At 44.6% G+C, this 23,990-nt stretch overlaps 1 protein-coding gene and 1 pseudogene across 5 annotated transcripts in view; both read right to left on the bottom strand.

Annotated features, from left to right (window-relative positions):
* PCDH19 (protocadherin 19) overlaps nucleotides 1–23,990 on the bottom strand; it is a 128,449-nt gene that overhangs the window by 87,249 nt on the left and 17,210 nt on the right. The gene's annotated exons all lie outside the window — the stretch shown is intronic.
* On the bottom strand, nucleotides 20,107–20,259 carry LOC112543772 (U1 spliceosomal RNA; annotated as a pseudogene).

The raw sequence follows: 23,990 nt of genomic DNA, 5'->3' as shown, positions 1-23,990 counted from the left end.
CATTCATAATAGCACCTATCATCCAAAAGCTTTTTTACAGGTGATTATACATCGAGACTGCTGCACCAACCATTTTCCCTGCACACACACACACACACACAGGGTTGTGAACAGGGCGGTCACTCCCCACCAGCACTACAAAACAGAAGGGGAGGCAAAGAATATCGAACGTAGAGGGGGAGATTTTTCAGGTGGATAGCACAAGGATGCCCAAATTGGCGTTTGACCAGGAGAACAGAGCTAATACCCTCCTACAGCAAACAAAAATGGGGCTACGCGAGTAGCTTACTCGTGCTGTGCCTTTCCTTCCAAAGAGATGTACATAGAGCAGGTCAAATCCTTGACTCCAGCATTCATCCAGAATGACCAGGCCCGGGTGGAGAGGTCTGTGAGGAGTTAAAGAGGAGACCTTCTATCCCAAGCCACCTATTAGCAACAGAGCCATTTAGCCATGACTTCACCTCCCTGAGGGAGAATAACCTTCGTTATCTGCTTGGTCGCCCCCGAGCTCTGCCCTTAACATGCTGTGTCAGAGGTAACTCACAGTAGCACTTGAGCGCTCCTGCCAAAATCTGAATTACTAACTAACTGAGATGTTTCTTTATACCCCTTGCTGTTTCTCTGGGTGGCTCACCCTGCACTCCCCCCTCGTCTACCCCCAGGCACCAGTCGCCTGTGCATTGCTTAGTGGGACATAGCGGTGACCAAATCCAGCCCGGCCTGCTCATTCACAGTGGAGTCACTGTGTTTCTGCAGGGTCCCTTTTTGACTTGGGCAGGGACACTGGCTTTGGTTTCATTTGCATACAAAGTGCCAGAGTCAGCCCTAGAGTGGAGGATAGGGATATAAATGGTTGACGCGGAGGGGCTGGAGCAGCTCTTCATCCTGGGGGGCCCACCGCAAGCAGGGGCTGCTCCATCCCACTGGACAGAGCAGCCTCTGTCTGCGGCGGGCCCAGCCCCCACCAAGGGGACACACTGGCTCCTCAGGAGCAGAGCCAGCTGCAGAACCGGCAGTAAAGCCAACCCGTCATCCCCCTCTCTAGGAGGCTTCGCTGCACTATGAAGCCCGGAGCCCAATGCTTCTGCCCAAGGCAAAAAGGGACCCTGCAGAAACAGCGCGTCTCCACTGAGAGTGAGCAGGCAGGGCTGGATTGGGTAACCACTGGTTCCCAGCACGCAGCACACAGGCGACTGGTGCCTGTGAGGGATGAAGGCACAGGGAGGGGCACCAAGATGAACAGGGAGCGGGTGTAAAGGGGCATACACGCTACATTTTGAAATGACTTTTTACATCCCTAGTGGAGAGCAACAGCCACCAGTCCCAAAGCAGCACGTGGAGGGGTAGGGGAAGGAGAAATCGTGCCCCAAAACACCAACGTAGCCCCATCCTGGAACCTTTAATGCCAGTGCGGAGCAGATAGTAGGTAAGGCCCTGTGAAAGATCCTGCACCCAGTAAGTGTCATAAAGCAAGCTATCTTCCGGGATCTGCCAGAGCATGAAGCAGGCCTTCCTGGTTCCAGGGAGCAGAGATGTTCTGATGTTAGTACCCCTCCAGAGCACCAGGCAAGCTTTAACAGCAACTGATCAGGGCCTCCCCTTCAACCTCACCCAAAAGAAGAGCTTATGTCAGTATGTAACTAATGGAATAAAGCACCCGGCGTGGACGGATTTAGGGCTCTCTGGGTGGGACCAGCAGGGCGGGGGGAGAGGTGCGCCCGCATAGAAAGCGAACACAACCCAAGCAATTTCTTTCAGGGAGCAGGTTTAGGAAGAAAGAGCAGAGACACTTGCTCCCAGCAACTACAGCAGAGAAGCTTCTAAGCGTGACTGCCAAGAAAGCCTCAGATTGCATTTGAAAGACAGCCACTCTGTATTTTTTTCTGTCCCATATTCCGTTTCTCCCCCCTCCTATCTAGCTCTCCTCCCTCTTCCTGCAGCCAAGACCCCATTTAAACATCACCTACTACATTAAAGCCTCAGGAACCTCTCTCTGAATGTGTTACTGAGGCCATTACTGCCGCCTATCAAATGCTTTGACTTCCCTTCTATCTTCCAGCAGTTCCAGGGTTGCTGCTGTGTGGACTGTCTGCTTAGAATGGGCCTAGGCAAATACCCTCTGCAGGCTGCATCGGGCCCACAAAGCTGCCAGACCCGGCCTGCAGACACAGCAGGGAGCCTCCCTGCACCCCCGCCCCCCTCCGAGAAAAGCAGCGCTCTGAACAGTTGTGAGATTGGGGGAAGGAGGAGCGGCTTAAGGCGCTGCTCTCCCCCTCCCCGTGACCCCACCCCACCCCAAATAATCATAGCTGTTCAAAAACCACATGGCCCCGGCAACCAGTGAGGGGCAGGGCACACGGAGTCAGCTTGAGAAGGCTTTGATAAGCAGATGAGTCTCCCAGCCAGAGCTTGCCTGGCACCCCAACCCTCTGCCTCCTACCCCACATAACCCAAACCTCTGCCCCCCCCCTCCTGCTCCCAGATCCTGCACCCCAGTCTCCTGCCCTCGGTCAGACCCCAAACCCCTCCACCTTTCCTGCACCCTAGTCCCCAGGTCACAACTGCCTCCTTCACCTAAACTCCCTCCCAGGCCCTCTCTGCACCCCAATCCCATACTGCAAGCTCCCTTCTGCACCCCAACCTCCATCCCAGACCCCACACCTCCTCCATTAATATGGAAACGTGGGGCCCTTGACCACTTTCCAAATTCCTGGAGTGGCTCCCCATCAAAAATTATTGCCCACCCCTGGCTTAGAACATCCTGTAGGCCAGTTCAGGCTGGTAACCAAGGACAGAGCTATTGAACTCCGAGTCTCTCTTCCCCGTCTGCAAAGGGAATAGCCGACATTACTTGGCAATATTTTAACAGAAGCCTAACGGAAGGGCATGACATTCGAGACGCTCACGTCAAGCTTGTGTATATGTTTGTCCTATGCAGGGAAGCAGGGAAATTAAATCCACACCCTCCAATCACTTCAACGCCATCCCCTCCCTCGGCCACTACCTTAGCCTATGAATTGCAACCACAGTAACTATGAGTGAGTTCACAATGGTTATAGCTTATGGCTGCTCTGCCTCCCCATATCAATGGACTCTTCCATACCAGACTATATGAAGCGGATAGAGACTGCATACCCTCTTCAAGACCTCTTGCACAGTCTTCCCCCCCCCCTCACACACACACACACGCCATGCTTGTGTTGTCCAATGTATGCAAGTGTGAATACATTCTAAGGAACAATTGCAAATTGGCCCCTAGGGATAAAGGCCAAGCAACATCGTAAGATTTTCTTTCACCATGTCTAGAATTTTCTGATGTGCAATATGTACATGAGCACAGCCTCAGCTATTTCCTTTAACACCCTTTCTAAATACAGCAAGGCTGTTGGCCCCGAAACAATCTGGATTTAATCACAGATCTTAGACTAATGGTGCATGACTCGGAGACCTTTTAAAAACCTTTAAAGGCTTATCCTTTCCCTGCCTCCTTCAGTTCTGAATAAAAACTAATGTAATGGATTCTCTCTCTTTTTTTTTTATGTTCGTATCTCCAGGGTTAAGTAAAACTCATTGTCATTCGTGCTCTGGGGCTGCAGGTCAGAAGCGATACATTTTGGGGGCAGAGGAAGGATCTCAGATTTGTCATGACAAAAAAATGCCAAAAGTCTCTGCACGTCGTGTCAGGAACAATGAAGTCATGAGGTCACACCGGTGCCTTTCTTTTTCCATCAAAAGGGAGTTCTAGGAGGTCAGCTAGCATGCTTAGGCAGTACCCCTGCCTAATTCCAGCCCCCGACATCAAGGGGAAGATGGATGAAAATGGGAGGGGGAACCTGGATTCTGTAACTGATTTTGCATCTGGCTCTTTTGAAATCATGAGCAAATCACTAAACTCCAACGTTTCTGCATGTGTGGAATGGGGATAATGATGCGCCCCCTCCCACCCCTTGTGAAGCATTACAAGATCTTGGGAGAAAGGGGCTCTAGGATTATTGGGTACCAGTCTTCCTCATGTGCATTTCTTTGTCTGTTTTTGCTCCCTGACAAGACATCTTTCAGGAGCAGCCAGGCAGCTGCAAGCCAAGATGTTGGCACAATCTCTCCTCAAGTAAGAGGGCTGAAGGTGTTCTCTCTCTGAAGGTCATAAAGCTCTGGACACACCAGAGCTACTGCAATTCCCTTGCATGACGAGAAGGCTGCTGCAGAGAAAGCTCGTGACGAACTTTATGGCCACCACAGTTGGCAGGGCTTGATTCTGTGCCACAGTAGAATAGGCCGGCATGGCATGGGACTTAGGATGTAGTAGTGTAGTCAATTAACCGATAAGCAAAAGCTTATAGGTTAATGCTATCGACTACACCCATCTCCCTCTCCCTGCAACTAGTACATTTTTTTAGCAGGCTGGCCAGCAGCCCGGCTCAGTTCTCGCTCATGCTGGGTCCGGGACCTAACCCCGCTGTGGCTCTGCATTTAAAGTGTGTTAGGAGCCGGGTGGGCAGGCAGCACTAGGAGCTCAGACCCCCTCCCCTGACAGGGGCTGCTGCCACCCTGCATTGCTGCCTCTTGATCAGAGGCAGCAGCACAGGGTGACAAGCAGCTGGTCCGCAAGAGAAGCTTATCTAACTCCTGCCTGGCACCCCATGCTGCTGCCAGCCGCACCCCCAGGGACTATAGAATAGTCAACTAACCAATAAGAATTTATGAGGTTATTCGACTCTTCAATTAACTGATATTTCACATCCCTACATGGGACATCATCATCCAAGGGGATACAGTTTGGGGGACAGACCCAATCGCTGCAATTCCAGTATAGCTCCCAAATAGAAGCCATTTTACTGCAACTATACACAAGGAATGAGGGGAAAAATTCACCTGAAGGGAGAAAGATCTGTCAAACTCTGCATTTGCAAATTTCTGTAGCCCTTTCGAGTTTTTTTTTTACTGTACATTTTTCAAAATGAACTTAACCTGGCCATAGTAAAAAGGCAAAACTAGAAACCAACAGCCTGGATTTTAAAATGTTCATGGGAAAACTGAGTATTTACACACACACACACACCCCGCCAGTTAGACTGGCAACTGATCGTATGTACGTGCAACCAAAGTGGCTGTGTGCACACACAATGGGTAACTAATTGTGCCCATGCATTTAAAGTCATACTTGGGCTCCAGCCGGCACAAGCTGCCTTCAGATAAAAACCCACAACAATGGAGGATGATCAAACCCTGTGAAATAATGCCCTGAGTACTTGTCTTATCATTTAAACTGTTTATCTATAATTGCTAGGGATGAATTGCAATCAAAATATCCTCTGGCGGCTACCACTAAGTCTCCAGGGTATTTAGTTCACAATGAAATTATTTATCAAAAGGCAATTTTTTCCCATTTTTGCTGCCTGGGTACAATTTTTCACAGCTCTCGACCACAGAAATACCCTGAAGTCATGAGAGAAACTAACTACAAGCCTGAAAGGTGCTGGGCCTTTCTCCAGGCTGTCCCAGCCTCAGGAGGTTGATACAGGAACTCTGAAATGAGAAGGGGCAGAACAATCGACCTGTGGAAGAATCAGGCGGCAGCGGGCATCTTAATCCAGGCAACAGAGAGATCCATGTGCAGGCACAGCTCTGACTGGGACGTGGATGGGTGGAATCAGTCCGTGCTCAGCACAGAGTCTTTCCTCCCGTCAACAGCAGCAGTGGCCCCAGCATTTTCAAACTGACGTAAGGGAGGGGAATTGTCCCGCTATGGAGGGGAACCCTCCTCACTTTTACACTACCCTGGTGAAATGGGCTAGCGGACGGATCCGAGTCTCTGCTCCCACTTCCTTTATCCAGAAGTCTTCCTGCCCAAGAGCTCCTCTTCCCCTCTCCTGCGTGGCAGAGCGCTTGTAACCCAGGATTCCTGGGGTCCTCGACTCCTTGTTGTGGTCACCCTCGGCAGAGGCTAGCGTGCCCCGCTCCTGCCCCCAGGGTGCTCTCTGCATTGGATGTTTCTCTGATCGTTACATACGGTTCAAAGCCAAAACACTCTACTGAACAGCAGTCAGGTGTTAAAAGAATCTGTAGACATGGGAAAGGCGAAGGGAAAACACACTTAGCCCTGTTCTGTGGCGGGGGACATCACACACAGGGGCTCTGGAATGTCAGGGCAGTTCAGTCTGTTCCTCATAGGTCCCAGGCCTCCTTCCCAGGCCCTGGCTGTGGGTTGGACACTCGATCTGACGGGGCCACATGCAAGGGCTGGAGCTTTCTCCCCAGAATCAGCCCCTGGCCCATCGGGGTTATGTTCTCCCTGCACCTCTGGCCCACACGGCTTCTTAGCTAGGGACCTCTCCTTGCACTGGGCCTCTATCCAGCACCCCCCTTCCTCTCCCCAGCTGCTCACCACACCCACGTCCAGGCTGCTCCAGCCTCAGCTTCACTCTCTGCTGCTCTGCCTCCAGAGCCGGGGCTGCTTCCTTGGCCTTTCTGGTTCTGCGGCTGCAGTTCCCCCGCCCCCAGCATGGATCTGTTCTCTGGGCTGTGGCTCTGCTCCGGACCCTGCTCTCTCCTTAGCGGGGCCCCATTCGGTCCAAGCCAGGCAAATCCCAGCTCACAGGGGACAGGACCCCCAGCCTCCCAACTCTTTCATTACCCTGCTTGCCCTGTCAATCAGGCTGACTTCGCAATTGAATGACAAACCTTTTCTCGTTCAGAGGCATGAACTCCTCCACGCCTGAAAGGCAAAACTTTTACCCACACACAAGTATTTTATCGGCAAAGGAACAGACAAACAGCGGCTGCACTGCCCAGCTTTTCATGACACAGCCACGTCGACATGCATAGTCTGAGAGAAATCAATTTCTTCTCTCATCCCAAAGGTTGAACCTATTACCCTCATAGGGCACCCTAGCGTCAGGCCAAAGACGCAGATGGAAATCCCTCCCAAACACACCATTCCTCAGAGAATTTTCCTCTACGATCAAGGTGGAAAAATATCAATTTTTAAATCTTTTTCAATTGGATTTTGATGCTGCTGTTATCAAATGTAAGTTCCCAATGTAACGTAAGGCTCCATTTAGGTGTAAATCAACATGTTTTAATTGTTTCTATCAACCAATGAGAATCCAGAAAGTAAGTAAAACACCCGTGGAAAAGTTGATTAAAATCAATACTTTAAATGCAGCTTCCCGCTTGGTAATTTAAATGAAGATTCAAAGCACCTTGATTTAAATCATCAAGTCACCCTGTCCAAAAGGTCCAGAGCATCACTTTCACAAAGCACCAAGACACCTGCTAGCCTGGCCCAGGACCCAGCCTTGAAAGGAATAATTTGCTTTTAATTCTTTTCATAAAAAAGGGAAACCGTAAGTAGCTGCCCTGCCATCCTTTGTCCCTGATGTGCTGATATCACTCAACTGCCACTCATCTGTCGGATGACTTTAGACACCTGCAGATTGTGTGCTCTTGCTGTGACTCTCACAGTGCTGGGCTGAACATCAGCTACTGGAATTTTAAATGGGGACAAGGAGCTCACACTGAGCAACACAGGAAACAATATTAGAGAGGAGCGTGATGTATGGACATACATCTGTGGGTGGGACAGGGCTGTCCCTGCAGGAGTGGGGATGGGGAGCCTACCCCTACCTCTGGCTCCACCCTCAGCCCATTCCACCCCGCCCCTTCCTGCCCCTGTTCTGCCCCCTTGCACTCCCCCCGCACAATGCAAGCCAGAGAATTACTGGAGGCCTGGCACAGAGCAGCATCAGGAGTTCCCCACACAACCTTACTGTGGCGATGGGAGCCAGAGTGGCCCACAAGCCTGCGCCCCTGTATACACCCCGCTGCCCGCTCCCAGCCTGCTACGGCCCACTTTGCTGCAATGGCGGGAAGCAGAGAGCTCTGGGACTGGAGCGGTCTGCTTCCTGCTGACGCAGCCCTCCGCAGTGGACCATAAGAATGGCCGTACTGGGTCAGACCAATGGTCTAGCCCAGTACCCTGCCTGCCAACAGTGGCCGCTATCAGATGCCCCAGAGGGAGGGAACACAACAGGTAATCATCACGTGGTCCCTCTCCTGTCATCCATTTCCAGACAAACAGAGGCTAGGGACACCATTCCTACCCATCCTGGCTAATAGCCATTGATGGACCTAAACTCCATGTATCTATCTAGCTCTTTTTTGAACCCTGTTAAAGTTCTAGTCTTCACAATATCCTCTAGCAAGGAGTTCCACAGGTTGACTGGGCACTGAGTGAAGAAAAAGCTAGCAGAGGATAGCAGGGTGGAATGGAGCAGGGTGCTCCAGTTTCCACTGTGGCAGTGGGGAAGGGAGCACAGGCAACCCCTGCTGCCACCCCACACCAGGCCCCCAGATAATCCCCTGGGTCCCACGACCATCACAGGGCCCCCCCAAAGTGTGGGAGCTGGGGCAATCATCCTGAACAGTCCTATGGATGGATCTTTGCTTGCTAAGGGTGCGCTGCTAGCAGTCCTGAATGCTTTCTCTATTCTACACCAACCTTTCTATGAAGGATGCTGAGCAATGTGCTCCAAATGACATTTTCTGTGCCAAAAATTACTAGGAGAGGGTCACGGTGGGCCAATTTCATCACTGATGTAATTCCCCTGAGGGAAATGGAATTAGATCAGGGATGAATTTGGCCCTACATGCACGTATTATTCACTTTTGAGGAGAAGCTGTGGAGGATGCATTTTAACCCCACATCCAGAACCATTGTACCCAATGTCAAAGAAATGGAGAATTTTTAGCATCAGGTTAAATCACCACCCTTGCAAGTTAATATCCTTCCTCTGGCCAATTCTTCATGCATAAGAGGATGGCTTTTTTTAGAAAACAAAACCTTAACAAGGCTAGCAGCTGATAAAGTGCTGTACCTAAAGTGCTGTACATAGCGGGAAGTTTCCTCACATGGTACTCCCCACACACAGCTGTGTAGCAGGAAGTTCTTTGGGATGGGAACTCACACCCACAACTCCAGTTTCTCTCCTCCTGCTTGAGTGGAGCACAGAAAAACTATTTGCCAGCCCAACCTCCTCTGCGGGGTGGGGGACAGAAAAGGGACACAGAGCAGTATCAGAACATACAGATCAGGGGACCATTCCCAGACAGGTATCATGTAGCCAGACAGAGAAAAATTCAGCAAAAACAAGCAAATTGTTGTCTATTCAAGGGGATAAACTATAGGACAGTGAAAAATATTGTGTTCCACCTTTGTAGGTTTTATTAAGGGATGGATTGTACTGCACACTCCTTCTTTTACTCCACCTAACTTCCTTCTATCTCCTCCAAGAAAAAAAATATATATTCTCCCTCTATTAACCATCTGGTAAACACAGCCTGTTAGTTACTACAAAAGATGCCAAACCCTCACTCCTCCTTGGTTCCTCCAGTTAATGCACCATGGCAGAGGATGAATTGCTTTTACAAGAATCTAAAAATAAAAATGTTTCAGCATCTATAATTGGATTGTCTGCTCGGGCTTTTATAAAAAGGAGCCAAAGTACCAGTTCCAGGCTATTAGGCCTAACGTTGTAAGAGAATGATGTAAAATATTTCTTCATTAAAATGGTTGCCTTTCCACAGGGTTTCCCGCACCCAACCCCCATTCTTTTTCTTGTTAAAAGATGTGTGTGATCACAAACTTTATTTTTAAAACCCAGAGGTGATAAAACTAAACAAGACTTTTGCAGCTGAAAGCCAGTCACTGGCTCCAGTCACGCTTGCCGTTCATTTCTACACAAAGCTTACTTTAATATGCCCGAGTCACCCCTTTTTATCTTGGTTCATTTTTAATAATCAGTGGCTAACACCTAAAGTCCTTTGTCAGACTTTTACTGCTCTTCAAAGCAGCCATGGTCTCCACCACAGGCCTTGTGAATCACCAAGCGCACAGTGTCAGCAACGGAGAAATCAGAACAGCAGTAACTTAATGTAAAACATAATGGAACTTCCAAGTTCCAATCCTTAGATCAAATTACATGGACTATGAACGCTCCAGAAGAGGCTCATCTTGTTGTTCTGCATCGCACAAAGGGACCCTGATTCAGGAACAGAGCTCCTAGGCACCACCCATTGTAAACAACATTAATGAGAACTATTACAATAATGACTGAAGTCTCAGAGTCTTACTCAGGCAGAAGGCCTACTGAAATAAAGGTGTGCTTTTCCTGAGCAGGGATGTCAGGATTGGCTCCAACTGGCTACTCATACCAGAAGACAGAAATTCTGATAGGTGGATTGATTCTCTCTCTCTCTCATGTAGGTCTCTTTCCTGAAGTGCTATCTTTTGGTTACACATTTGTACAAGCTAGCAGCAAAACTGGGCTCTGGCTTGTAAGTGCTGCTGTAATGCAAATTATTTAAAATCCAGTCTTTAAGGCAAGTTCAAAAAAGTTCTAATATGTACAGGGCCTGATGCTACTACTATTACTGCCTTTGGTGGCACAACTCCCATTGGCAAGATGAGATTGTGATAACTGTACAGCAACCAGCACAATGGGGTTCTGTCTGTGGATAGCACATCTAGGTGCTACAATAATACTATCCATGATGATTAATCCTTCGCTATGCAACACTGGCGAGTAGTGGCAGTTCAGTAGTAAGAGTAAAACATACCCTGGTTTGCACACGCAAAAGAATGTCACTTATTACATACATAATGACAGTCTTACAAGTACTTACGACGTCAGGTTTGAGATTTGAAAGTAGTTGTGCCAAAAAAAAGGCGCGCATTAGGGATGATTTCCCCTTTTGATAACGCCTAGGCAATTCCTTGTTAAAAAGGGCAAAACAACAGTTATTAATTACCCTAATTAACCCAATTCATAAGACACATTTGTGTGGCTGTCATGACAACTGCTCTGACTAACTTGCCAAGAATAGCTTAGCTGTCCATTCAAATAAATCCCTAATAATTACCAGTCTCGTTTACTGGGCTTCTGTGATAATAATAATTAGTGCTACTGTACAAAAGGTCGCCCTAAACAATTTATGAATGATGCATTCTGCATGGCGATTATACGAGTCCCATGGAATGTACAGAATGTACACAATTACGTTTGAAATGTGACGGAAGATGATTAGAGCCCAGCTTCTTCAGAAATTCCTTATAGTTCCCTTTGTCTGCAATGAAATGACAAAGCTGGAGGGGGAAAAATCATTAATATTAAATGAGAAACTAAGTGAACCAATAAAAACTTGGGTGCATGACAAGCCGTACTGAGCAGTAGTTGGCTAATTCTACAGCCTGGCTTACAAGGGATTCCTGCACAGAATTATAGGGGATCAGCAGCAGTGCCAGAGGGATGAAAGATGGTTGAAAAGGAAGTGGGAGAAGAAGATCGGGGAGAGTTTGATTGTAGACTTCAACATAGGCTAAGTCTACACTAGGGCTACGTCTTTATTGAAGGTTCTTCTAGCAGAAATAGGCTAATGATGGACTCATTAGCATAAGTTGTAATATCATTAGCATATTTTCCGCTGTTTTTTTGCACAAGGGTTTTTTGCCCAAAAAGAAGCAGTGTGGACGGTGGGTTTTTTTTGGGCAAAAACCCCGTTTTGCGCAAAATCCAGAGAGGCATAAGGATCTTGGCCAAAACAGGGTTTTTGCACAAAAAAAACACCGTCCACACTGCTGCTTTTTGCGCAAAAAGAAAAGGCAGAAAATATGCTAATAATATTACAACTTATGCTAATGAGTGCCTCATAAGCATATTTTCTGCCAAAAGAACTCACAGTGAAGACGAAGCCTAGGAGCACTATGCAAGAGCAGCTCTACCCGTGCACCATGCCACCACATTCTAGCGTGGATGCCGGTAGCGGCAAATCTCCGCTTTCTACTGCATAGCTCACTCCTGCCCTTTGAGTGAAACAAGCACAGTTTTGCTGGTGTAACTGCATCTATATGGGGGACTTTTTCCAACCAACACAAGGTACCTTTAAGTTGGTAAAGTATACGTCACTATAGTCACAGAACCTACTGCTACTCCCATTGAAATCAACAGGATTTGTGACTAATGCTGGGTAAAACAAAACACCTTTTTAAAATCCTTATCTGTGTTACTATTAATATGAAAAAAAAGTTAGAGACCTTTATTTTATTTCCTTTATTTACTTGCCGTCTCTCTCTCCAATTGGGAGAATGAAAATAGGCTAGTCAGTTTCACTTTTCATATGGGTTCCCTTTCTGGTCCAGCCGTTTACTGCAGTAAGCTCTGTGCTCAATTCGGTAGGAAATTTGGGGCCCAACTTCACTTTGTGGCGATTGTGAGCAAGTATAATATTGCAATGCTACAACTGCCAACACCATGACAAAATGCTTGTACATAAGCAGTACTGAAAATTTTAAAAGCTCTGGGAAATGTTCTTACTGATTTGAATGTAACCTGTTTTTCTGCATCCCCTTCTCCTGGCTGGTCCACAGAGGATGCATGTCAATTAGCAATGAGCAGAGGTCTCCTGTAATTCAAGCAGCAGAGCCTCATGCTTTCAGCACTGGAAGTCCCAGGTTCAGTCTCAGTGCTAACCCATGATGGCAGTCACTATGTGAAGTTTTATGAAAACAAGTTTTTACAGAACAAATGTTGGGACAAATGTGACCTAACAGTGTCACTTGAATACAGGAGTGATTTTTATCCATAGTTTTACCAAGGTTACATTCAGTATCATGGAGCAGTTGAATATCAAAATATCCTTAAAAATGAGTTATAAAATTCTTCCTTCATTTTTCTGTGCCAGCAAATCCCCTTTACCATGCAATTGGATTAGACTGTGCTGGGAGTCGCTACTGACTACTGAGTTAAACGCTACATTGCATATATCACAAGAACAGTTCAAGAGCTCTGAGTGAATTTCACAAGTATCAGCCATGTCAATTGCTTGCATTTCTGAATAACTTTGGTTCAGCTGTCTGGAGTTGTGATATCAAAGCCCATTTGCTTTTATGGCAGAAAAAATTGCAATTATTAAAAAAACAACCCAATGATCTTAAATTCGCCCAGCAGCTCAAGAAACCACTTTCCCAGCAAAGTCATTTTCTAAAATGTATCTCTCGAGAAATCACACTTTTGTCATTTACAGTTACTTGGGGTTTGTTGTTGTTGTAATGCTAAAAGGAATGTTACCACCAAATGAAAAACATATACCATTAAACACAGTTAGGTCTATGGCCAAAAAATTAAGCTCTATTTCTATTGAGCAAAGCAATAGAAGTCCATACATTTCTGAGTTTTAATCCCTGCTGTAACATGACATAGAGGACAAACCGCTTCATCTATTTCCCTCTCTGTGAAACAGGGATGATGAATAGGATATGGATTTACATCATGATTTGTTTTAGAGTGTCGTCATCATTAGGCTTCAGGGTTAACTCTTTGCTGGACTGAAAGAGACAATTAAAAGCCCCTCTCAAAACTAAGGATAGCTCCATGGTCATCTCCATGCCTATAGGAGCTGAAGGTGAAACGGGCTCATTATTTCAGTCTGTATGTCTACAGATTTAGAAAGCCAAAACTGTAACCATTTACATTCAGTTTAGATTTTCTTCACAATCAGACAGGTCTACACTTAAAAAGAGTAAGCATCTGTATTACAGTCATTACAGCTGCTGCACCAGTACAAAGCTGCTAGCGTTGACAGGTTTCAGGCATTTTAACCACCATTTCCCAACCTGCAAATACGAAATTAACTGCTCCCAAGTATTATATGATTTCAGGCAGATGCTCAATTTGGCTCATCTATGGTACTATAAGCGATGCCGTGTCTCTTTGAGATGCACACACAACACCAATTAAAATTTGTGGTAAAAATGCCATTGTAGTAAATACTAAATATTGCCCCAAGCGTACACTGCAGCCTAAAGAATAACTAAACAAAGCATCTTTAAACTCAGTCCCTTGCGACGCATGTAATCTACACAATGGGATCTCAATCCATGGACTATCCTAGCTGATGGGCCATGGAAAGCTGTCTGATCACATGATGCTGGCTCCTTTCCCTTATTTCTTCTAATATTACTTTTATGCATAAGCACTTGCTGTAGTTGTCACAGGTATATATTGCATGTATACAAGCAGGAGGGGACGTGGGCACCGCTGTGAATGGGAAGAGGTACCCAACAGACACCACCACAAAGTTAGAGAAACCATTTTGAAGGACAGAACAAAACAATGAGCTTGAGCGGTGTCAGAAAACCTACATTTATAATGTAAATAAGAAAATCCTGACAAGCAGTGAGGTAATAAGGGAACCTAAGCAGCTATAAATGGAAGGCAGCCTAATAGGGTCTGATGTGATTGAGACGCTAATGAGCTCAGATAGTAGAAAACTCAACGCAGTACTTGATGAGGGGTACAGGGAATAAGCATCTGTGATTATTAACCAAATTGGCCACTAAAGTTATTCTGATTCCAAAAAAGAGCTGGAAGAGTATTTTTTGCCTACAAATGAATAATCCTTCTCTCCTTATCTAAGGGTTTCTATCATGTTTATCATTGAGTCTGACCAGATTCAAGGATGCTGGATTCGGCCCATGGAGATTTTAAAAATTCCAAATTGATACTGATGGAACACCTACTTCAAAACCTCATTAATGAGCAACATCCAAAACCCAGTGAAAAAGAACCACAAGAGTGCACAGAGGAGATGTTGAAAAAGAGAAGCTTTTCAGTCATACAAGAGAGTGTTACATCTTCCCATGGAGTGCTACTTTACAAAGATGTATTGGGTGGAATGTGTGTAAGATTAGTGCTTCTGTAGTTGTCAAGAGAAATAAGAAATTTACCCCATTACATTAAACCCCGGATTTCACATACCACAACTCAAAGATAAAAGTTGGATGTGACAAACCGAGCTATATATAATTTCCTTCGATTATACTGGGATGACTTTCTTTCCCTGTGTAAATGGAGGGCAAGGGGAAGGAGAAGAGGTAGGCAAATCTACCATCCCCCCTTCCTAAAGATTCTGAGGTAGGGGAGACTGGTTTAGTTTTAAGATACAGAGAACAGCCATCAGCTTCATGGAAATCTGGGAAAGCAATTGTACGTAGAAACAATTTTCATGAAATACATATACATTCTATGCCTGCTCTTCAAATGTCACTAAGGACATTGGTATGCAAATATTGTCTTCGTATCTAAGAATTTGTCTGCTATTCCCCTCTATTCCCTTCACCTGAAGTAAAAATAATTATTGATTGACTTTAAAACAACAAGTCATACTCCTCAAGCTGCCATATAATAGAGCAAACAGCAACAGAGCAACATTACTACAGCAAGCAATTGTCTTGTTCACACATGGCAGGTTACGGCTTCAGACTGGAGGCAGGAAGGGCAGATGAATGCTTACAGTGTCATCTTAGTGTGAAAAGTAACTATGTAACTCTACAGATCTATTCTCTGTAGGTCTTTAAGTCCTATTTACTTATGTTAGAGACAAACACAGGTATTTATTCCTGGTAACACTGCAGAGTCAGTACAGCGATAGGAGGAGAGCATGGATGCTATTTTCTTTCATGTGTATCATCAATACAACTAAATCCAGATTAGAGAATCTGTATTATTGGGGTGATAGAAGAGACACCCTTCAATTTTCAGATTCCAGCTGGTGTCGTAAATGCTGGCAGTTCGCTCCAGAAGAGGATTTCTAACTTGAAATAGATGTTATTGAGACAGAGCAAATACAGAAACAGTGTGGGGTTTTTTAAACTAGATAACAGAAGGAGGACACTTTTACGAGCCCAAGGAGAAGAAAATAAAGAAAATTCATTGCAGAGTAGCAAAGGGATAATAATCTCTTCCAGAAGTTTTCTCAAGTGGAGTCAACAGCTTGGTACAGTGTGTTTGAGTCTAATGAGGAATTTCCCCCAAATACTACCGGCTATCGTCTTTCTCCCCTTGATGTGTGTATTAATGCCCACGAATGTTAATGACAGAGTAGAAACTGAAGGAAGAGCCTACTCCTAAATATTTCCATTTTAAAAAAGAAATTCATCTCTTGTCTCTGAGCAAAGCACCCGTAGCTACTGTTACCAGAAAACTTACATAACACTGTTTTGTGCTCCCTCTGCTGGCTCTGCAGCAGTAGCCAAATCAAACAAGCTATTTTGCCTGACTCTGTAGTGAACCCTCTACAGAGGGGGTGGGTCATGAAGGGGAAGGGCATATGCGCCACTAATTTCATCTCCTTCACTGGCAACACCATTGCTGTCAGTTCAAACCAAAGGAAGTAAACAATCAGGACCATGGCCAGCACAAAAGCAATGTGCCAGAAAGGGGATTGGTGGGGGAGGGGGAGTCTTCTAGCTCTAGGAAGTTAAAATAAGTCGATTGTCCTGTGCAGTTAAAGGCTGCATTTGTCTTGAACACATTATTAAATGGCAGTGAAGATGGATCCAAGACAGGCTGAATATGACTTTGCTAAAGTTTAATAGAGACAAGAACCAGAAACCAAAATTTGGATCAGAACTTCCCCAGATTTCAGGGGCACTTGATCTGCTCCAGGTCTACCTCTAAACATGTGTAGAAACTGAGGTTCTTATTAACCGTACTGATGTATTACAAACACAGTATTAGTGACCCAGGGCTGACTTCACTGCTACAGTTAGTGCCTTACATTTTGAGCAGTCCAATTCATTTAAATGAGAATACATGTGAGTAACAGTAGCAGAAGCCATGGAATGTTCTCACAGTTTCTCCAAAATACTATTGTACTATAACAGAATGTATTTAAAAAGTACAATACTGTCCACACATTGCTATAGATGCAGAGGGGTGTGTGTGTGTGTGTGTGTGTGTATGTGTGTGTGTGTGTGTGTGTGTGTGTGTAAACATAAAATCTATGTTTGAAAAGAAGATCTTTGTATTTGTTAAGCAATCCTTGTTCAGAAGAACAGGCATTTGTAGAAATAGTAAACTGATCATTTTCCAATCAGACATATCAAAGTTGCGTTCACACTCCCAATGCTGTCTAGGAAGATCGCTTGATAGTACCATATGAAACAAAGAAGCAACTTTGAAATGCAACATTCAGCTGCCTTAATTGTGTCTTTCCCACCATCAGATGCTTCCGTGAAACAGAAGAGTAATTCTTTAATTGTTGTTTCTAATGCAACACATTAAACTACTATGTGCTTAAACTAATACATTTAATTTTGCAAGCCACTAATCTATTATAATAATCAATAGTACAGAATTTAGCTGCATTATAAAAACAGGCAAAAATCAACCAACACGAAAAAAATTAATATTGACTCTTATGTTATCCTAACTCATTTAGTTTAATAACAGTGAATGATATTTTCCAAGCACATTATTCTAGCAATAAAGAGGCAGAATTATTTGATCTCCTTCTAACCTTTATGATTCTAAGCAATCTTTTTTTGACCCAGATTGACTGAAGCAACATCTGCAAAGCCTTTCAAAAAATTGTACTCAACATGCACTGTCAGTCCATAGCCAAAGATAAATGTTATTATTTTAAAACCATCATCCTACTAATAGATGAGCAAACCTACTACATTAGCATAGCCTGCAGATCTCCAGCATTGGTGAGAAAGTGCCAGAGGGTTTTAGCTTAATGGAATTTTACATACCTGACTTAGTATGGGTTAATGCAATCCACTAACATAGGAATTTTAAAACCTGCCCTGTGGCATACACCTGCCATTACAAAAGATGGTATAATCCGACAAGCTCAAGACCCTGAGAGGATGGTAAAGGATTCATGTCCATATCTCTTGTGGCCAATAGAATGCAGAAAGGTAGAGACCTTCTTATGCAGCTCAAAGATGCTATATGAAAATTGGAGTTTATTTCTGTATTTATTTGATTTAATGAAGGGTTTTTTCCCCTCCTATGAGTTTTTTTTTTTTTTTTACTTGCAGTATACTGAGTAGTTCCATCAGAAGATACCGGATATATAAGCCATTGAGGAGGAGATGCAGAACAATAAATGTAATGCACATTTTTCAGAGCATCATTAACTATCATTACACTAACCTTAGCTACCCTAACAAAGAGGCAGCAACTAACTGGGATTCTGTGTTAAACACACAATATAATAACCACTTGTCCAGCTGGCATAAGCTATTACTTTGTCCTGGTTTAAGATGCTGCAACTACTTCAGTCTTTTCTTTGATATGTCTCCCCACTGACTTCAAGGGTAGCTTTGCCTAAGTAGGAACTGTTGAATCAAGCCCATAATGCCACTTTTCCAATTATCAACCTGATTCTTATTCTTGCACACTCAAAACTCCCGCTAACATCAGCAGGAATTCGGGATAAAGAAGACCGAATCCCTACAAAATAAGCATCTGCTCAAGATCACAGAACTCTATACATTCAGAGCACACTGCAATTTAAATTGAAGAGTAGAATTATTTGCTACAAAGAAGATCATCCTATATTTTAACTGGTACTCAACTATGGCCTTGACATGGACCAATACTGCATCACGTATCAAAGCAAATCCATGCAACCTAGCTGCAGAGCAGCGAGCACGCACAGCTACCAAGACAGAGCTAGGGTGACAGTGGACAGCAAACTAGACAGGAGTATGAAATGCAATCTGGCTGCAGGAAAAAAAAAAGAATGGCTAATGGAGTTCTGGGGCTGAATATGTAGGGTTCTTGTTAAAAAACAGGGTGGGAACAGTATTTCTGTATCCTGCATGTAGGTTACTGCATTCCATTCTGGACATCTCTTTCCCCAAAAGACAATTGGCAGATTGAGGCTTTACAATATGGCTACGTCTAGACTGGCATGATTTTCCAGAAATGCTTTTAACTGAAAAGTTTTCAATGACAGAATTCTGCTAGAGACAGCTAGCAACTGGCAAAAGGAATTTGACAGATATAGATAATGAACATGCAAACAAAACAGAGAGGGATCTGGGTGTGATCTGAGAGATTCCATAACCAGTGTAAACTGGAAATCTCAATTTACGTTAGTGAAGCCATGCTGTTTTACAGCAGCTGAGGATCTAGCATAGTATGTAAACATCAGGGCAGAGCAATTTCATTAAGGAGGAAGAATATCTTTTGGGAGGAAAAAAAAACACCACACCTTTGGGAGAAAGATGGAGCTCTCAAGCCTACTAGCTTTGCTGACTGACATGTTTCCAGTGCATCTCATCAAAGCGATTCCCAGATTCAACAAACTGTTAGGAGAGAACTGCTAACAATGCATTCCAGTCAGATGAGCGATGGCTAAGCCAAACAGCAGCCCTCTGTGGAAGTACCAAGCCAGGCTGGTGCGAGGTGTTCTGGGCATAGAATTCCAGCAAGGCTCAAGAGTATAATGAGATGTGATAACGAGGGGACAGATTTGTAAGTGGTACAACCGAGGCATAACGAATGCCCGTTGGTTCCAAGAGTGACAGAAAGGCAGGGGGAAAGCAAGCAATGCCACAAGCTCTCTCAGATGCTTTGACAGGAGCTTTGAGTGCTAACATCAATGACCACTTGGAGTTAGAAATTTGGATCAAGAGGCCAGGGAAACCACTGGAAACTATCCCTCTAGGGTAAAGCTCTGGCTCCAATAAAGTCCATGGCATAATTCCCACTGACTTCACCAGAGCCAGGATTTCATCCTAGTCCTTACTTTGTGTACCTAAAAACACAAATTTCAGGTTCTGTTTGCCAGCTGGCCCTTAACTGCAGATTGAGCATCTCCAATTGACTGTGCCAAGCAAAATATGTGTTTAAATTGTAGAACCGCAATCCATACTGTTTTGAAATTACTTTAAACCACAGTTTTTGCAACTGATTATAGCAAGTGGGAGAGAAAGAGAAAGAAAAACATCCCATTATTGTAAACTTTGCTCTGGAAAGGAATCTTACTTCACGTAACATTATCAGAACTAGTTTGGAAGTTATTTTAAGAAGGAAAACATCTGATAGTTGAAGCGCAAAAAGAAAAAGCCCACTACAAATATTTAAAGAGTCATTTCTAAGTATTTACTTGCAGTGTCTTCTTAACCCCAAGCCTGACATGTGATCAGGAGCATGAGAACCAGAACAAAATAAAACTAACCAGTTTCATTTCAGAGTCCAAACTGAAATGAAAAAATAGAGAAACAGCATAATTTGCTCCCCCCCCCCTCCCCCGGGGAAAGCGCGAATGCAGTCCCCCACTACCAGTCGAGTTTCTCGCATTTGGGGAAATCGCAGGGATCAGCACACCCGCAGTGCAATGGATGAGCCTCACCCTGGGAAAACCACCTTCGTGATCATGGTATCTCCCCTGCCAGGTAAGAAACAGCATAAATGGAAGAAAGCTAATGAGATGTTTAGAAGATTGAAATTCTATGGTCCCAGCTTTGGAGTGGTCTCGAGGAGGAACCCTTCTGTGTGCAAGACCTCCTTGGGGTCTCCCTCTTCCTCCAGGGTAAGCCTTACAGCTTCACCGCCTATGTAGATTGGGCCAGCAGCACTCATACTTCCCACCATCTGCATCATTCAGCAAGTCCCACCGAGACAGATCTCGGATAGAGATTGTCACTGCGAGGCGCATTAGTACCAATCACACCACATTGTCCAAACAGCAGGGTTTGTTAGTTAACTGGAGTAAAGCATAGGAAGTTCCTAGGGTAGTCTAGAGAAATGAAGGTTAATGCATAGCCCATTCTAGTTAGGCCAGTACCCAGTCGTGCTTTAGTAAACCCCCTGGTTCAAGCTCTGTCCATCTCTCCATCGGACCTCTGTCATCAGACTCTGGATGAAGGACCGGACTCCTTCCAGCAGTCAATTCTTATCCCCACCTCTCACTTGCCCAGCCCTTTGTTCCGAAGCTGGGGAAATGCTCCCCCACGGGGAGGTGGGGAAATTCATATCCCTCTGGGTAATAGGTTGCTAGCGGTCAATGTCCAGGCATTGTTTTCTCAGAGCCCCACAGCAGCGGAGCATACAGCCCAGACAGCTAGGCACCATTCATACCTGCGTCTTGCTCTGCCCAAAGAACAAAGAGCCCTTTTCCATCCACCAGGTAACAAAGCAGCATCAAAACTATTGGCATCATTTTTATGAAACCTCATTTTCCACTTTGTCTCAGTGTGATATTGGCAGCATCTCAACACATTTGAGCATGTTTTTGGATCCACTCCACTGGATCTCTGCGCCCTGGCAGAGATCTGTGTTTAATGAAGGACCACCGCCTGGACCCAAATGCAGGACTGGTAAGCACATGACCTTCTCTCAACAGAAGTGATCCTCTACTCCTCTGCCCCTCGTGCACCCCTTTATACCTGTGCAGAGCGAGTGCAAAGTGGCTTCAATGCCCAAACAGGAGGAACATTTCACACTCACTTTGCACAACTATAAATGAATATAAGACAGCAGAGAATCAAACCCGCAATGTCCATTTTTACTGATTTAAGTTTTATTTTCCAAACCAGTACACTTAAAAAGCACAAACAAATCCATGCCAGATCCTGCTTCCATGCAAGGCCAACTCTCAAATGGATACTAGAATCAATCCTCCTTCCTTTGAAATCAGTGCTAAAACTCCCTTTAGCTTTAACTGGAGGGCTGTGTCTACACTGGGCCACTTATTCTGGAAAATCAGCTGCTTTTCCGGAATAAGCTGCGAGCTGTCTACACTGGCCCTTGAATTTCCGGAATAGCAACGATGCTCTACTGTACAAAATCAGCCGCTATTCCGGAAAAACTATTCTGCTCCCGCTCGGGCATAAGTCCTTATTCTGGAACACTGTTCCGGAAAAGGGCCAGTGTAGACAGGCCAGTAGTCTTTTCTGGAAAAAAGCCCCGATCGCGAAAATGGCGATCGGGGCTCTTTTCCGGAAAAGCGCGTCTACATTGGCCACAGACGCTTTTCCGGAAAAAGGGCTTTTCTGGAAAAGCAGCCTGCCAATGTAGACGCTCCTTTTCCAGAAAAACTGAAAACAGAATAGTATTCCGTTTTAAGCAGTTCCGGAAATTCATGCCAGTGTAGACACAGCCGAGGTGAAGAGCTTTGAATCTGCTGCAACATTGACCTTGCAAGTGTTTTGGGGTGGGACCACAGCCCTTTATTGTCAGTATAAAGAGAGAAACAAAGAAATGTTAAACAAGGTCCTGGCCCAAGAAACCAGGAAGTGAGAATGAGGATCACTGCAATCAATTGTTAAAACAAGAATATGAGCTACAGTATTTATCTCTGTTGCAAGGTATTCAAATGAAATTTTCAAAACTGAGAGCTTTGAAGCGACTGCATTAGAAGAAGATGCATAATTTAGTTAGACTGACCTTCGAATGGAATAAAAAGCTGCTTATTTCCATAATGTTGGCCTCCAACACTAGAAAAGGTCAGAGAATGTATCATGATATACAAAACAGTTCAGGAATAGTTAAGCTGAGAGGTTCTCAGTGACTTGCAATTATGTGGCTATTTAATATGTATATATTTTAAGTGACTGTTGAGTGTTCTTGAGAGGTTCTGGATTTCCAGCATAGGAAATGAAGTCTTCTAATTACCCACATGACAACTATAAATATTCACCAGCAGCAAGAGCTGTGTTCAAGCTACTCTACCCACATCAGTCTTGGCCGGGAGAGATTATCCCCAAGGACAAGTTTCAGTCTCCTTGGCCTTTCCATCCTTGGCCTCTCTACACAGGCTGCCAACAATGGGGTCAACTATGACAGCAGATCTTGTGAAATGACAGCCTATCAGCTAGGAACAAGACATATTTCCAACTGATTACACAAAACAGCAATCAGATGGTAATGACTCATAGTTGCCACCAACCTGTGCCGGAGACCAAGAGATGACCTAGAGGTGCAAGGCTGAATATCCCATTAGCAGTCCCATAAATCAACCAGATGTGTGTTTTGTATCCAGATATTGTGTGTGATTTCCTAAAAGCCAACATTTTCTCATTGCTTCAGAGTTAAACAAATAATAATCAAAAACACCTACTAGTTATATTTAAAACCACAGGGGGTGATGGAGTCATTATCGAATACTAAAAACATCCCTTGTCTTTGCCAAGCTTTTAAAGAAGAAACATTTCCATTAGTATACTACATGACAAAGGTGTGCACGCTCAGAAATGAAGATGCACTAATTAGAAAAGTAACCTGGGCATGCTGATCTCGTTCAGTACAAACCTTAAAAGAAAAGTGCTAAGTTACAGTGACCTCCCAAGGAGAAAACAAGGCTGGCAATGTGTTGTTGTGAAGTCAATCTTCCAACAAGCTGAGCAGTACTAGTGATAATGCTTTAATTATGATCTCTTTAAATAAGCATCATTTCAACAGCATGGCATGTCTGAGTGCTGAAAAGTATCTCGGATTTGGAGGGTTTTATTTTAGTTCTATAAACAGTACTACTCACAGGTGAGCTAAACCCTCTTCAATTACATGCTGGTGTTTGCCTGATAGAGCCCCACACATACCAATGGCATGGTTTGTAACAAACTGTCTGATGCATCAGACAGGAACAGGCATATTAATGCGAGGGCATTCATTCTGGTAGGAACACCCAAAATGTGATTATAACAGACACTCTGGGGGCTTTTTAGGCTAGCACAAAAAAGGGAAGCTGGAGGAGGGGAAGAATTGACAAGCAGAGAAGTAAGAGAAAGAACCAAACTGATTTCTTCCAGAATAAAATCCTTTGCTAATCATTACAAAAAAAAAAAAAAAAAAAAAAAGTATGCCAGTTAAAACAGCTATTCCAAGCAAAAACTGCCTGTGTTACCCAAAAATAAAATTGCCTCTTTTGCTCAGAAGATCAGTTCCTCTGGTTAGACAAGCACTCCCAACCTAACAATGGGGCCTAATCCTACCACCTTTGCCAACCATGTGAGGGTTCCTAATGACGTCCATGTGAATAAGGCTTACGTGTGTCGGTGAATAAAGGGCAACAGTCATTTCTGAGCCTATTGCTAGAGGCCACAATCTTAGTAAATGTGGCCTCATTTGTGCTATCAGGAGCATAGCATTGCTGATAGTTTAGCTTGTAAACTAGTATCCCTGGTGCTTTAATAC

This window comes from Pelodiscus sinensis, chromosome 13, assembly GCF_049634645.1.
Source record: "Pelodiscus sinensis isolate JC-2024 chromosome 13, ASM4963464v1, whole genome shotgun sequence".
Lineage (NCBI taxonomy): Eukaryota > Metazoa > Chordata > Testudines > Trionychidae > Pelodiscus > Pelodiscus sinensis.
This window is presented reverse-complemented; position numbering and strand designations above follow the sequence as displayed.